This window comes from Schistocerca cancellata, chromosome 6 (assembly GCF_023864275.1).
Source record: "Schistocerca cancellata isolate TAMUIC-IGC-003103 chromosome 6, iqSchCanc2.1, whole genome shotgun sequence".
NCBI classification, from domain to species: domain Eukaryota; kingdom Metazoa; phylum Arthropoda; class Insecta; order Orthoptera; family Acrididae; genus Schistocerca; species Schistocerca cancellata.
In genome coordinates, this window is record NC_064631.1 from 654,057,910 (window position 1) to 654,067,888 (window position 9,979).

Sequence of the window (9,979 nt, forward strand, 5' to 3'; positions counted from 1 at the left end):
TTTTCCGCCCTCCAACGACGACTCCTGCGTCTGGCTTTTACAGGAACTCTTATACTCCTTCTCCTATTGACGTGATGTGTACCATCTCCCGAATCATAGAACTCCACTCTTTACATTTATTTCATAATTTCATGGGATACATTACACGGTACTGATGCAGTGAGATAGTTCAGTGTATCTGACATGTTTTTATGTATACCTGGAAACAAAATAAGCAAACATTTCAGAAATTTTTTCTTACTTTAAAAACACTTCGAACAAAATATGTATACTCTGTGTGTCCATATTTTCAGTCATAGTTGAGGGACTCGGATGTTCAGTACAGAAGGTCAAACCAAACACCTTTCAGCCGTGAAATTTCCAAACTGTTACTTTATTGGGCTACCAGTTTCGGCGATTTATTACGCCATCTTCAGACCCCTGTGTACAAATAACAATAGTAACAGTATGAAATAGATAACAAAAATGGGGGTGGTGGTGCAAGTGTTACATACAGTGGTAATATGTAACAACACGACAATAGCAAATTGTACAGGACGTTTACTCAAAGTTACAGATAAACTAGGGACTAGAATAAGATACAACGTATTTAACAAAACATTTCTAACGGCCCAATCTATGAATCTAATGTAATACACCCCAATGATTCCCACTAAACACTTAGTATTGAAACATATGGAAAGGGCATAACCAACGTTATCATGAAAGTAATAAGTGTGTCGGTAAGAAGGCGTGTGGCTGAGAGATAAATCAGACCGAAAGCTGTGAAGTAAATCCAAAGAAAAGTGCTGCAGTACATACGCAGTATAGTAGAAAGACAATCATTACAATCAGAAAAAAAGCACGTACCTCTTTATGTGATGTAGCCCTTAAGCAGGGGAAGACAAAGGATAATATGACCTACGACGGAAAAGCCACCAGAAAACATGTGTCAGGCTATACTAAATTACGTGAAATATGTCAGTTGGTACTTTGCGATACGATGGTTAATTGAGAATTGCGGGCCAGAGATTCTAAATTATTAGTGTGGGCTCATATTGACGACATTTCAGAGAAACACTGATATCTTCCTACCGTCTGCTTAATGTGTGACAAGCTTCATCAAAATCGTTAGTTTAGTGGGTTCGTTTTTACTATTGTATGACATATATACTTTGCTCCCTCGTTTATGTTAATACAGTGTGCAACTGTTCTCTTATTTTATTCCTTAATTTATCTGTCATTTGATGTTATAGCGTTACCATTTTTGTCTGTACACGGAAATCTAAAAGTAGTGCAATAAATAGCCGAAACTGGTAGCGCAATAAAATAAAAGTTTCGAAATTAGACGCACATACACACATGGCTCTGAGCACTATGGGACTTAACTTCTGAGGTCATCAGGCCCCTAGAACTTAGAACTACTTAAACCTAACTAACCTGAGGGTATCACATACATCCATGCCCGAGGCAGGATTCGAACCTGCGATTGAAGCGGTCGCGCGGCTCCAGACTGTAGCGCCTAGAACCACTCGGCCACTCCGGCCGGCTAAATTAGACGGCTGAAAGGTATTTGATGTGTAAAATATGTATATGTGGACCTGCAACCATGGCCATCCAATGCCTACAAGGCAAGTATATCTACGGGGATTGTGGACTAGAGGTTCTACATTATTAGTGGGGCCTCATATTAATGACATTTCAAAGAGACACAGGTAGGTAACTAGTGTCTGTTTAGTGTGTGACAAGCTTCATCAAAGTCGATCATTTCGGTTTCGGCAGACAAGAAGTCTGCTGCATACGAATTTTTGTGCTCTGCCAGAATAAGTCTTTTACGAGATTTGACACAAACAACTGAGCTTGGTGCTGTAAATCTGTCTACTTACTAAATAAGTTCCTTTAGTAGCTGTCACCCAGGAAATGCAAACCACGTGAGTCCACATCATTGTGCACTCGTCCGTTCCTCTGCTCAGAGCAGTTCTACATGTTATCCCCTGCAATGTTGTGCTGTAGATAACCCTTTTTGGAGTTTCGCTGAGCCGGCCGCGGTGGTCTAGCGGTTCTAGGCGCTCAGTCCGGAACCGCGCGACTGCTACGGTCGCAGGTTCGAATCCTGCCTCGGGCATGGATGTGTGTGATGTCCTTAGGTTAGTTAGCTTTAAGTAGTTCTAAGTTCTAGGGGACTGATAACCACAGATGTTAAGTCCCATAGTGCTCAGAGCCATTTGAACCATTTGGAGTTTCGCTGAAATCTAAGAGCAGTTCTGCAATAAATTTAACTACCACTGAATACATCAATTTTGATGAAACCTGTAACAGAGCGTGGGTACAACTCAGAAACTCAAATCCACTACGTTCTAAAACGGCACGACAAGCTATTAGTAATTTTTGCAATGTTGCCATTTTGGTCCGATCTGCCGGAGACGGAAGACATGTGTACGTGATGTGTACTTCCTTGTGTGAATGAATGTGTGTGTGTTCCTTTTTCTGAAAAAAGCTTTGGCCGAAAGCCAATGTGAAAGTGTCTTTCAGTTCTGCCTGTCTGCAACTTAACGTATCATCTTCAGTGTAATTAACAATCTATCTTCTCCTTGCATTGTTGATATTCCTACCTGGAGTTTCCATTGTTGGTAATATTCGTTGTTTTCCTTCCTCGTGTTGCGGCGGGGCGGGTCGTGGTCTCACTGTCCTTTAAACAATCAGTCCACCTACCTGGATAGGCTTCAGGTTGTCTGGCATTTCTCTGTACGATGGTACATACAGACTTAGTCGACAAAATCAGCTATCATGAAAATTCGACTAAATACCTACCACGCGAAGGCAACATAATTCTAATATTTAGGTACTTGTTGAAAGTTAATGAAACTATCGAGCATTCGAAATTCTTGCATGAGTCGTCAGAAAAAAAGTAAAAAAGTTCCTTTAATTTGGATTATCCTCTTTATAACACAGGAAATGGCTATCAAGTCCGCATTTAACATCCCGACATCAATTTTTCGTTGTTACTGTGCTTGTTACAAGTTCACACCCGAAAGAAGCCAGAAGATATTTAGTCCGACCCGATACTTTAAACGTCCTAAACAGTCATTGACCCACGACTACTTGTGAGTTAACACAATCAGTCGTTCAGTAGAATTCTTGTAAAGAAGTCCTCGCCATAATGTCTCGCTATCTGGACGAAACACACCATGCGGAATTTATGTACGACTTGAAAAATTCACACGCGAACATCTCATAAACTAAACCACTCGGAAAGCTCAAAGTTTCAGAAAATATTCAATATTGTATTCGTTCTTGGTTGACGACACGAGAACCAATCAGACGTGCCGATTTCTTCATTTTGATACAAATTTCATCAGCCCAGTTTAACATAGGTGTTTACCAGAAGACGGCTTCCGAGCGACTATATCGACTAATAGATCTGAGGCACTAAGCCGTGTTCAAACGCGCTGGAAATGCTGAACTCCTATTGGCTAGTATGTTAAGCAGCCAACCAGATCACCTCCAGCACTTCTACACTCGCGGTATTTCTAATGTCAGCCAATCAATTTACCAAAAGAAATTTAACTACAAATGTCGTAAATCCGAAACTAAATAAAATTTGACGAAAACAAAGTACAGTTCTGTTCCACAATATAAATTACTAATAAATTTAATATTCAACTCCCCTTCCGGCTGCCCTTTACAAAATAAAGCTCACTCGGACATATGTCACAAATTCCCCTACTGCACAATAACTTTCTCACGCATACATTTACATAGTTTTCGTAAAATATCACATTCTCACTTTACGTATGTCCTCCATTCACTCTCTGTCTCTACAAAACCCAGTTACATAATAATGTTCCAATGTGCTGTTAATTATGTCAGAAATCTGTGGCAATGAAACTAAAGAAAATTCTCGAAAATTAGATTATGTTAACCTATCCCCTTCGTTGTAGCTTCAGTTGATACTGTAGATAAATACATTATAGTCCCTACTGGGATTCACAATGCCAGCACTGTCATTATGTGTTTTGGGTAAAAATTTTCGTCCCCAAAAGTATTGAAGTGACTGACTTGAAATTTTAGAAGTATGGTTCTGTTATCTATCGAATTTGGTACACCAAGTATGAAAAAGATGGGTTAATATTTAATAGTACTTCTTCAAATTCATAGAGGATACCTGTAACGTACAGTTCGGCGGCCTAGTAGCCACAGTCAGCCGTGCCAGTGTGACAACCAAAACCTGCCTCTCCTCCGGGCTCAAAGGCAGGCTACGCTTTCAAATGTTCGGATGTTTGTAAATTCCTAAGGGACCAAACTGCTGAGGTCATCGGTACCTAGACTCACAAACTTCTTAAACTAATTTACGCTAAGAACAACACACACACCAAAATGGTTCAAATGGCTCTAAGCACTATGGGACTTAACATCTGAGGTCAGCAGTCCCCTAGACTTAGAACTTCTTGAACCTAACTAACGTAAGGACATCACACACATCCATGCCTGAGGCAGGATTCGAACCTGCAACCGTAGCTGCAGCGCGGTTCCGGACTGAAGCTCCTAGGACCGCCCGGTCACAGCGGCCGGCAACACACACACCCATGCTCGAGGGAGGGCTCGAAACTCCGACGGGAGTGACTGCGCAATCCGTGACATTGCGCCTCAAACCATGCGGCCACTCCACGCGGCAGCTACGCTTTGAATAAGCACTCCGTCTTCACGCCACAAGTGGCCCATCGGGACCATCAGACCGCCGTGTCATCCTCAGCTGAGGATGCGAATAGGAGGGGCGTGTGGTCAGCACACCGCTCTCCCGGTCGTCACGATGGTTTTCTTTGACCGGAGCCGCTACTATTCGGTCGAGTAGCTTTCAGTTGGCATCACGAAGCTGAGTGCACCCCGAAAAATGGCACCAGCACATGGCAGCCCGGATAGTCACCCATCAAATTGCTGGCCACGCCCGACAGTGCTTAACTTCGGTGATCTGACGGGAACCGGTGTATCCACTGCGGCAAGGCCGTTGCCCTAAGCTTTGAATGCCAGGTGACAACTCGTAATAATTTGCTACGTTACAGTGTGTGAAGCAAGTATAGAAATAACGTATGAAAATAGATGTAATGTAAATAACTTACATAAAGCATGCTTTAAACAAACCATAAAAGAGCCTCTAGTTTCAGAATAGCATCACAGGAATATAATAATTTGGAAGATGTCGTAACAGCTAACTCCGTTTACCTTTTCGTGGTTTATTTTTCGCTACTGTTGAGATAATTGTAATAAGACAATAATCAAAAACTGGACATCAAGCTGTGATGATTCGATGGCGTTAGCTGTTTGTTTCATATTGTCATTAGATACTGAAATCACAACCTACGGGATAATTTAGTACATCATTCTAGGCTTCCGTCCCTTCACGGGATGATAAGAAACTACAGCATATAAAATAATATTGCTTCGAAAATAATCAGTAGTGCAGCTCTATTGTCGTGATATGAACTTTCCTCACCTTGTTCATTCATTGTGCGAGCACAGAATTTTGCCCTGAATGCATGGACTCCAGTAGAATCTGGTGAGACACTGCGGCAACCTCTCCGGGTGTGGGGGGCAGACTGGCTGCGTCCAGACGTCTTGTGGCAATTTGCATCACAAATCACTGTGGCGGTTACCAGGCGACGTGGCGGTCGGGCGGTGCTGACAGTAAGACGCCGCTAGAGTGCCACGACCCAGGCTGAAGGATTTCACGGGATTTGGAAAGTAGAAGACTAAAGGATCTACATCTACATGCATACTCGGCAAATCACACTTAAGTGGCTTGCACAGGGTCCACCCTCACAATAATTCTCTATTATTCCAGTCTCGAACATTGCGCAGAAGAAACGGACGCGTATATATTTCCGTGCGAGTTCTGATTCCCCTTATTTTGTTATGATGATCGTTTCTCCCTATTTTCGCATTCGGAGGAGAAAGTTGGTAAGTGAACTTTCGTGAGAAGATTTCGCCGCATCGAAAAACTCCTTTCTTTTAATGATGTCCACCGTAAATCCTGTATCATGTCAGTGACACTGTTTCCCCTATTTCCCGATAATACAAAACGCGTTGCTCTTCTTTGAACTCTCTCGATGTACTCGCAGGCCGCTATGGCCGAGCGGTTCTAGGAGCTTTTAGCAGTCATGTGGATGACCTCACGCTTTCCATGATTTAGGATAAAATGCTAATTTTCACGCCATACATGTATCTTTTCTAAATCGTTTTGCATTTGTTATGTTTTGATCTTCTTATGACTTTACTTGACGATAAACGACAGTCTTTGATTGATAATAATAACGTCCTCGGTCCCTGGTTCGAATCCCGCTACTGCTGAAGTTTTGATTAATGATCAGCACTGGCGGACAAAGACTTCAGGCATAAGAAGTCACCCTCATTTTCCAACGGCGTTGTCAAAGAGGGTGGAAGAGACGACAGAGTTTCAAGGTACTCTCTTGCCCTAGGGGTGGGAAACTGCCCCTAAAGGCGGAAGAATCAGCAATAATCAACCCCATGAGGATGCAGAAGGCAATGGAAACCACTTCATTTAAGACACGCAACGTGTATCCACATTACATGTGGCCTGTAATTTAAGAAGTGTCGTGATGATCTCTCCAGTTGGCAAAAGATTCCGGAATAGTCCCCCATTCGGATCTCCGGAAAGGGACTGCCAGGCGGGAGGTTATTATGAGAAAAAGATTGGATAATCAAAGGAACGATAACGTTCTACGGGTCGGGGTGTGGAATGTCAGACGCTCGAATGTGGTAGGGAAGCTAAAAAATCAGGAAAGGGAAATGCAAAGACTTACTCTAGATTTAGTAGAGGTCAGTGAAGTAAGATGGAAAAAGACAAGGATTTCTCGTCAGATGAGTATAGGGTAATATCAAGAGCAGCAGAAAATGGTATAACGGGAGTAGAATTCGTTATGAATAGGAAGGTAGGGAAGAGTGTGTGTTACAGTGAACAGTTCAGTGATAGGGTTGTTCTTGCCACAATTGATAACAAGCCATCACCGACAACGATTGTTCAAGTATACATGCCGACGTCGCAAGCTAAAGGTGAAGAGATAAAGAAAGTATATGAGGATATTGGATGAGTAAAACAATACGTAAATGGAGATGAAAATCTAATACTCATGGGGGACTGGAACGCAGTTGTAGGGGAAGAAGTAGAAGAAAAAGTTAAAGGAGATTATGGGATTTGGACAAGGAATAACAGAGGAGAAAAACTGATTGAGTACTGTAATAAATGTCATCCGGTAATAGCGAATACCCTGTTCAAGAGTCGCAAGAGGAGGAGGTATACTTGGAAAAGGCCGGTAATACGGGAAGATTTCAGTTGGATTGCATCATGGTCAGGCAGAGATTCCAAAATCAGATACTGGATTGTAAGGCGTTCCCAAGAGCAGATATAGGCTCAGATCGCAATGTAGTAGTGAAGAAGAATAAGCTGAAGTTTAAGAGATTAGTCAGGAAGAATGAGTATGCAAAGAGGTGGGTTACGAAAGTACTAAGGAATGACGAGACACGCTTGAAGTTCTCTAAGGCTATAGATACAGCGATAATGAATAGCTAAGTGGGCAGTACAGTTGAAGAGGAATGGACGTCTCTAAAAAGGGCAGTCACAGAACAGATGTTGGAAATAAAAACATAGGTACAGAGAAGATAACTGTGAAGAAACCATGGGTAACAAAAGAACTGCTTCACCTGAAAGGTGAAAGAAGGAAGTACAAAAACGTTCAGGAAAATTCAGGAATACAGAAATACAAGTCGCTGAGGAATGAAATAAATAGGAAGTGCAGGTAAGCTAAAACGAAATGGCTGCATGAAAAATGTGAAGAAATCGAAAACGAAATAACAGTCAGAAGAACTGACTCAGCATATAGGAAAGTCAAAACAACCTTCGCTAAAATTACAAACATGGATCGTAACATTAAGAGTGAAACTGGAATTCTACTGTTAAATGCAGAAGAGAGAGCGTATATGTGGGAAGAGCACACTGAAGGCCTCTACGAGGGGGAAGAGACAGGGGTAGATTTAGAAGAGACAAGGGATCCAGTATTAGAGTGAGAATTTAAGAGAGATTTGCAGGACTGCAATGCAGTATATACATAAATGCGAATGCTATCAGTAAATTGCTTGCTATACTCCTTGCATATATCGAAGTACTGAATGAACAACCTAGGAAGCGGCGCATTTGTTTCCTATGTCGTTTTTTGGTTCCGTCTACACCACAAGGACTTGTAGATTACTTTGATGAATATCTGCCAAACAGCCTGGCCTCTGATACTCGTATCCTACAAACCGCTTGTCAAAATTTCAGCTCGCCTGGACTGAAAGATGAAGTCATACTCGCTACTTCGAAAAGAGTAAAAACAGAATTGTGACAGATTAAAAGTCCATGGTTTACAATAACATTATTTTGTAATATGAATCCATATTGACAATTAATTGACCGTGATTGTTTCAAAAGTATGAAAGGTTTCCAGATACCGCTACTAATGACAAAACTTGTTGACTACTAAATTATTTATTTAGTAACATTTTTCGAGGTGCTACCTCATCATAAGGGTGTACCGGCAATACAAAAACGTTTAACATTAGTGTATACAGGTAATAAGTTTCTGTACACGACTGTTGTGATCATTCTGTGGAGAGAGAGAGAGAGAGGGACGGATAATCTAGGATTAGGCGATGTCACTTTTTATATTGGGACAATCACTCCCTTCGCACCTGTAGCTTGGTATTCTTCTTGTGATGTGCTGAGGTATCGCTGATTCCACCGCTCTCTTGAATTTCACTATTGCTCGCAAACTTCACAAGGGTGACTTTATAACACGATAGCACAAAACAAATCAGCTGTCGAGAAAACGAGATGGCTGTCAAAACAAGGCTAGTTTCGATTTGGATATCTATATGTCGATACTGGTGTTGTCAGGAGAAATATCTTCTGCATATCTTGCAGTCGTATTACTGATGCTGATTGGCATAATATCTTACAAAATGAATGACTGTGCCAGTTTTATAATACAAACGACAGTATAAAAACTTTTTTTTTTAATTTTAAGAACTACAAAGGTACTTCTGGGATTTGTACTCATATACAACCTTAATGTCATATGCTTACTATTTTAAGAGTACTGAATTGAAATTCGTGAGGAAGTGTGAATTTTTTAACTCTCTCATATCATTTACGATGTCATTTCTTGACTTATAGCCATGGGTGAATATTTCCATTTCATGCAAGATGTCCATTCTCCAGGTTATTTCCAGAGTATGCAGTACTTCGAGGTCGTTATCTGCTGCAACACCGTGACCTGTTTCATTTAAATGTCTTGGTATAGGTGACTTATTAGCTTTATCCAGTCTGAAACAGTCAATGTCTTCTTTAAAACTGGTTTTAAAAATTCTTCGCGTTTGTCCAATGTAGTATTTGTTGCAATGATAACATGTAATTTTATAAATTCCTTATTTGCTCAGTTTTTCTTTATGTTACTTGATGGCATGGGCCAGTTTCTTAAGTTGTTGTGGGTGGAAAAACTGACCCTGATATCGGCTACAAAGTTATGAGAAAGTTGCATTCAATTTTCGAAAGCCAATACGAATTTTAAAACCTCTTTTTTAGAGAAAAATAGCTACCAAGCATTTCAAGGTATCTGAGATCTTCATATTCCACCAAATGCAAAGCTGATTTCCCTTGATTTAGTAAACTTGTACGACAGGTTACCTACTTGCCGCGCAGATTGACAACACGACAGGCAGTGCATGAAACAACATTAAATTGAAACGAATAAGGCTTTTCAAACATTGTAGTTCGTGCAAATGTTCGCTTCCACCAGTTCCATAAACACATGATGTTAAGGTCTCTCGGTGGCCACACGCACTGTTTGTGAAAAGCTACACGAATACGTGGCAGCTTCGAGGTTCCTTATACACAGTGTCACAGGAGAAATGTTCAGTATTCAGTGGTATGACAGGAAAGATCATTCGA

The 9,979-nt window shown here is 41.2% G+C and overlaps 1 pseudogene; it reads right to left on the bottom strand.

The window, feature by feature from the left end:
• Positions 1–4,871: 4,871 nt before the first annotated feature.
• On the bottom strand, positions 4,872–4,989 carry LOC126089640 (5S ribosomal RNA; annotated as a pseudogene).
• Positions 4,990–9,979: the final 4,990 nt, after the last annotated feature.